We start from the raw sequence: 7,456 nt of genomic DNA, 5'->3' as shown, positions 1-7,456 counted from the left end.
AGCTTGCTAGTTTGATTAGCAGCTGCATGCTTTGTATGTTTCTCCTGTTAGAACTGCATACAGAGGGCCTGATTCAGACCTGCTGGCGAGCGCTGAGAGCTCGCAAGCAGGTCGATGTTGGCCCAGTGCGCATGTGCATGACGGAGGCGGCTCCGTCGTGCGCATGCACGAGACCAGGATAGCGACGGGCAAGCTGTCGCTCTGGGTCTCGCTACAAAGGGGGCGTGCTGTCGATGTTGAGTGACAGCACGCCCCCTGTGGTGGGCATGCCACGGGCGTGGCTGCCCAGACGGAGGCGTTCCCATGAGAACGCCTACCGTCTAGGGCCGGCCCCACTGACATCACAAGTGATGTCAGTGGGTGGACTTCTTGCTCTGTCAAACAAGAAGTCCACTGGGACTTGCAGCAATGAGACCCTACCACAAGGGTCTCGTCGCAAGTCCGATGGTCGCGATGGTCTTGACCATCGCGACCATCATCCTGGCCGCTCGCACTGGCTGTGGGAGACTGCACACGGGCCCCCTCCTCTCTAGAAACGCCCCTGCATCTGGTGAGAGGTATAACAGTGCAGTGCCCATCCATATTCATTACCCAGCTCCTATATTTTAACTCTGTGTGCAGAACATTACTAACTATACACAGACATAGGAGCTTATACAATTGGGCGCGTGATTTAGCTAGGAAAAAACCTTGTGCCTCTCGTGCCCAATTTAGGAATACTGCGAATATGCGCGCTCCTGATACCCGCGGTATTCATTTTAAAAAATAGTGGTCGCAGGGTTTTCAGGTCTGAAAACCCCACGCCGCGTATATATAAAATAAAAAAAAAATCTTCACCCACCTGGCCGGGGGTCTCTGTGGCTCCCGGTGGCTTCCCCTCTCTCTTCTTACTGGAGAGGGGGCTGCTGGGAGTTGTGGCGGCTCCTGGGAGGCTCCAGAGGCTTAGTTCTCCCAGCGCCCATTCCGGGGGCCACACGGACACTGGCAGTGGGAGTCACACACTCACACACACTTACAAACACTCACACACACTGACATACTCATCCTGCTGCAGAAGAGCCGGCACCAAACGATGGATGCAGGAGACAGCGCTGCAGAAGGTAAGTAATTACGGACTAATTAAGCTAATTGGAAACTTTCAATTGCTTAATTAGTCCTAAGGGGGGCTGCCGCCGGGGTGGCAGAGCAAGTCCCACTGATTTTTCCTAAAATTAATGATTAAAGGAAAAATCACGCTTGCTCTGTAGGTGCAAGAATAAAAACCTCCTCAGGTGAAATGCGCATTGGTGTTTCTATGGTTGCTGTCTAAATGAGCAAAAAAAACCACACACCTTATTGAATGGAAAAAAACCCGCACCTGCAGGAAAAACCTTGCAGATGTGGGTTTTTTGCTATTCTCGCACCCAATTGAATATGCCCCATAATCATAACATTTAGACAGCAACCATAGAAACGCCAATGTGCATTTCACCTGAGGCTTTTTCAAGGCATCAACCCGACTTCCTCCTCTGGTTCATTTAAATCCCCCTGTCTGCCTGCTGATTGGTTACTTGTCTGTGTGCGACTTTGTTCACAGACATATTGCTGATACACACAAGATATATTGGCCGATCAATTGAATGACCAATTTATCTGCCAGTGTGTAGCCATTAGGGAGCACTAATACTGCTTTTATACCTAAATTCTGTGTCTGACCCGGAGGTTGCAACAGGGTTCCAAACCGCATCAGGCTCGGAATTTAGCCGGTGCCGACCCAGGACACCGAGTCAGAGCCATTCACACCGGAGTTGGGTCTGCAGTGACCCGGCTTTTCCGGAGTTGAAGTGGACGCTTGGAGATTACGTCATCTCCAAGCGCCACTGAAGCCAGCCAATCGGCAGGCATGCGGCATGATCCAGGTCATCGGGGCCCAGATCACGCCGTCTACACTGCAGGGTTTCACAGGTTATTCCAGTGTAAAACTCTGCAATTTACCTGGGTTGGATTGCCGGGTCACTCCACCCGGGAATCCAACCCAGTCCCCTTTTACACTAAGGAGCTACCCGGGTTAACCTTGCAATTACCCGGGTTTTAGCTCTGGTGTAAAAGGGGTATCACAGTGCATGTTTTCACAAAATCACAAGTGAAATAATTAGCTTTACCTGTGGATCATTTCAAATTTGTCAACCAAGTAATAAATACACTTGTGCACCAACTAGAAAAAAGGAAAAGCATGCACTGTTTGTGCTCCTACAGTTTGGTATGTGATTGCTCACAGCCTTTAAATGGCTGAAAAATGGTCTGGATCATTCATTTTTATTTTCAAACATGTCCGATCCACCAACTATTCAGTACACTTCAGGTTTTGAATGGTCTTAGGGCCTAATTCCCAGATTTACATTAATGCATTCACAACTGCTATCTCTTACGGACTGCAATTGTGCAAATATGCTAATATCTGCCAAAGCTTATCCTAATATAGAGACGCCCACTGCTTACTTCTCATATCTCTCTGGCAACGTGTAACAGTGCAAACCTTGGGAACATCGATGCAGATCAGACCAAAGGGGGGCGCCATCCGGCAGTGCCACCAGCAGCCAAGGGGTGGACTACCCCAGGGGCGGAACTAGCGGTGGTGCGCTGTGGTGCAGGGGCCCATAGTCCCCCCTGGGCCCCACAACTGTAGGGCAGACTGCAGTGAGAGCGGTCTGCCCTACACAGTAACAAACACACAGCAGCCTGTGGCGGCTGTTTGTTTGTTATAGCAGCCAGCCAATGAGAGTCAGACAGACAGACTATCATTGACTGCTGCGTCCAAAGAGGGAGCCGGCTGGAGCTCACTCATGAGCTCCACCTTCTGGCTTCCCCCGCAGCAGGTGATGGGAGAGGAGTAATGACGTCTCTCCCATAGTGCACTGCAGAGCGGGCCGGGGGGAGTGGACAGAGGCGGTCGCGTCAGGAGAGGGGATTCAGGTAAGTTTATTTTTTATTTTCTTCAGTGCGTGTAAGCCTGGCACGGGGGGGGGGGCTACTAGGGGGCATTGTATGACTTGTGGCCGCTACTGGGGGCACTTTATGTGGGGAGGGTGACTGCTCCTGGAAGCACCAATAGGGGGGCGCTTTATGGGGGGTGGCCGCTACTGGGGGTCACTGTATAGGGGGGACTACTACTGGGGGCAATGCAGCATAGGGTGGACTACTACTGGGGGCACTGTATAGGGGGGACTACTACCGGGGGCGATGAAGCATAGGGGGGATTACTACTGGGGGCACTGTATAGAGGGGACTACTACTGGGGGCAGTATAGCATAGGGGGGATTACTACTGGGGGCACTGTATAGGGGGGACTACTACTGCGGGCACTGTTTAGGGGGTGGCCGCTACTGGGGGCACTGCATAGGGGGGACTACTACTGGGGGCACTGCATAGGGGGGTAGCTGGGGAATCATTACTTATTTAATGTATAGTGTAATTATTCAGAAATTATGGGGGGAGGGGTACGCCAGTCCATTAGTTTGCCTGGGGCGCTCGGATCCCTAGATACACCCCGTGCATGCAGCTTCTGAGTGAAGACTGACCTGTCTCAAGCACAGCATCTCTCCTGGTACGCTGAGCACTCTCATGCGGAAAGGTTGCAATGGCTAATTTATGCACTCCCATGAAACGGCATTTGAAAGGTCAGACACCTGCATTTCCCCAAATGCTTACTTCCTGTGACTCACTTTGCAAGTGACCGGTGGCGTAACTAGAGGGGGTTGAGCGGGGGAATGTGCCCTGGGCACTGTCGGACCAGGTGGTGGGGGTGTGTGTGTGTCAGGCTGTCCAAGTCAGAGAGGTCCATGGCACTACACAGTAAAAGAAACACACCACCGGCGCTGGGTAGCACATTCACTGTCACTGACAGTGAGTGTACTACCCGGCGGCGGTGTGTTTGTTTTAGCAGCCAATAAGAGTCGACACACCTCTGTTTCCGGGAACGGCGTCCAGGCACGCCCCCACTCTACCCCCCAAATGCTGCATGTCAATCATGTTGCTATTTGGGGGATCTGCGATCGAGAAGAACGTACATCTCTGAATCAGATCCATGGGGGCCAATACAATTGAGGGCTGAATTCAATTAGCCGCGAAATGCCACGATCGGAGAAATGTTTTCGCCGATGTGCGGTTTTCGCCTGTTTTCAAAGTATCGCCGTATTCAATTCCAGGACGTTTTCACTTACTCCATAGGCAAAAACAGGTGAAAAAGTTTCTCCAGCAAAAGGTAGGAGAAAAGAAGTACAAAATCCATATTTTGGGGTACAAATGTGGGAACTTGGTTCAGAACACTTTTGGACAACCCCCCTAATTACTAATTAGGCAAAAAAAAAAAAATTCACCCCAAAAAACACGTCATTTTTGGGGCAAAAATTTTAAAATATTTTGAAAATAGGTATAAAGTAGTGGTCCTGGTATTTTGGGTGGCTAAAAGGATGGCAGGAGGCTGCAGCAGGTGTATTTTTTAAATCTTCACTTTAGAGACACCAAAATGTACTACAGGTTGAGTCTCCCATATCCAAAGTGCTTGGGACCAGGGGTATTTTGGATATCGGAATATTCCGTAGTTTGGAATATTTGCATATCATAATGAAATATCTTAGGTATAGGGCCCAAATCTAAACACAGAATGCATTTATGATTTATATACACCTTATACACACAGCCTGAAGGTAATTTTATACAATATTTTCAATAATTTTGTGGCTCAAACAAAGTTTGTGTACAGAAATGAAATTCATTTGTGTCATATACACCTTATACACACAGCCTATAGGTCATTTTATACTTTATTTTTAATAATTTTGTGTCTTAAACAAAGTTTGTGTGAATTGAACCATCAAAAATCAAAATTTTCACTATCTCATGCTAAAAATATTCCGTATTTCGGAATATTCCGTGTTTCGGAATATCTGCATATGGGAGACTCAACCTGTAGTACTCATTTACATGTACCCCAAATTTTTAACTGCTACAGATTCCTAGGCTGTCCCGTGTAAACCCCTAGAACCAGGCTAACCAGGTCTTCCGCCACTAACAGCCACCCGCTGTTCCCTTAGAACTGGAAGATGTTCACCGGTACTTAAGTGGCCGCCTGGACTTAATACTCGAAGTAGTAGAGGTTTACCCTGGTTACCTCCGGAAACCAGAAACTAGCAGAAAATATTTGAAACTGGGATAGAAGTCTGTAGTACGGCTAAGAAGCCGATGGTGTGGCTATGAGAGCCGATGGTGCGGCTTAGAGCGCCAATGGTGCGGCTAAAGCCGGTCGTACAATTTGAAGAGTTGATGCAGTGGCTTGGAGGCCAGTGATGTGGCTTTGAGAGCCAGTAGTGTGGCTGGAGAGTCAGTATTGAGATGCAGCTTTGAGCAGGTAGTGTGGCTGGAGAGCCGGTGGTGAGATGTGGCTTTGAAAGCCAGTAGTGTGTCTGGAGAGCCAGTGGTAAGAGCCCTTTGACTCAATATAAGATCACTAAATACTTTTATTAGGGCAATTTATACTCCTCTATATTGATTCCCAGGGTCAATTAGGATTTTTATGGGGTAAAGACTGATTTCCCCAAAAGATGCTGTTCTTTTCGCTAGTTTCGAAACTTTCGCTATTAGCTACATTCGCCTATCTGCATTTTCGCCTATTTTGGAATTGAATAGGGCAAAAAGTGGGGACGCACATGGAGAAAACATTGCGTCCAAACAGGCGAATGAGGCGAAAACATAGCGCTTTTCGCCAACTTCGGCTTTTCGTGACTAATTATATTCGGCCCTGAATTTGAAAGGTGCGAGTTGCCAGCAACGGACCGGCACCTTGCACCTTTCACAGCCCGAATTGTTGAATTTTGCTCGAAGCTCTACTGGGCTGCGAGCACTTTTAAGCGAATTTGGGCTGCTGTAAAGTGTGTCCATTGCCGCAATGACTCGCACCCGCGAGGTCATAGCAGCTAATTGGATTGACCCCATGGTGTAGTGTATGGACACAGGAGGCACTCCAGCTATCCGGCAGCAGGCACCTGACCCCTACCCTCCAACATCTCCCCTTCCACCAGGTACAAAATGCTCTGCTCCTGGATTTTCCACCTAATTTATGAGTCACCTGTTTTGAGCTAGTTAATTGATGAGAAGGGTGTTTCAACACAGGTGGCTGCAATCATATATTTGGTGGGAAGTCCATAAGCAGAGCATTTTGTACCTGGTGTAAGGGGTCATGTTTGAGTGTCTGCAACCCTATCAGGCAGTGTATGGCCGGCTTTAGGGGCCCATGTATTAATAATCTTGGTACTGCCACGATTATTAATGGTCCAAATCGCTGGGAATATTTTAATTTTGAACAAAAATATCCCAGCTATTTACTACCGGTAACTCGGTGCAGTAACCCAGACTTGCCTACCCTCCTGAAAATCGGGTGCCGCTCCCGGACCCCTGGAACGGCAGGCAATCCTCCCGGCGGCCGCCCTCCCGTCCGACAGAATCCCCGCACCAGGGGGGGGTTACACAATTTGCGCTGAATCGCGTCATTATGGCCTCGCCCTCTACTTCACAGTGCCGTTAATTTAGGCAATGCGAAGGGGGATGGGGCCATGATGACGCAATAGCTTTGCGCCCCATGCTCTGTCCCCAATGGAGCATCATCCCCGTATCACACCCCCTTTCAGATGCAACACAACCCCCCCCATCCGTGGAAGCCTGACCGCTCCCTCCCGGAAGGAGAGAGCCAAAGTAGACAAGTATGTCCTCACGACATAACCACTGTCCTCGCGAGTTATATCCTCGGCAGAAAGTGAAAGACTTCCCCGGGGAAGCTGATGCTGCGGATGGCCACAGCGTTAGCTTCCGGAACTGGCCGGGGGCTGCGGGGCAGAGATTGAAAGATCTCTCTCCTGCCACAGGAGACCCAGTGGGCCATGGGTCTTCAACCTTTGGCCCTCCAGCTGCTGTGGAACTACAGATCCCAGGATTCCCTGCCACAGTTTTAGCATACTGTTATATCAAAACAGTGGCAGGGCATGCTGGGATGTGTAGTTCCACAGCAGCTGGAGGGCCAAAGGTTGAAGACCCCTGCCGTAGGCTAACGGTAGCTTACGCCATCTGTGTAAACTACCGATGCTAAACTCCAAAAAGAGTTTAGTACATAGGGGTCAGATTGTAGTCCCCATTGATAATAATGGGGACTGCGATCTGCAGTGCTAATTAGAAGATTTCTGTGAAATGTCCGGCTGAAGGAGCCGGACAGGGGTGCAACTCAAGCGAGTTGTGATACAAAAGTGGGAGCATTCTGAAGATGGCGATTGCTACCGCAGTCAAGCTCTGAAAATATTGTATTTTTGGAGCGTGATGAATTCTGTCCCCATACTAGTGTATGGGGACAGCAGGACAGTTTGCAAAATGAAGGTACATAGGAGATATCTGTGATATTTCCTGCTTTACCCTCTTAATGAATGGCCCGATA

This window comes from Taudactylus pleione, unplaced genomic scaffold (genome assembly GCF_031769625.1).
Source record: "Taudactylus pleione unplaced genomic scaffold, aTauple2 ptg000085l, whole genome shotgun sequence".
In the NCBI taxonomy this organism is placed as follows: Eukaryota; Metazoa; Chordata; class Amphibia; order Anura; family Myobatrachidae; genus Taudactylus; species Taudactylus pleione.
Note: the sequence above shows the minus strand (reverse complement) of the source record.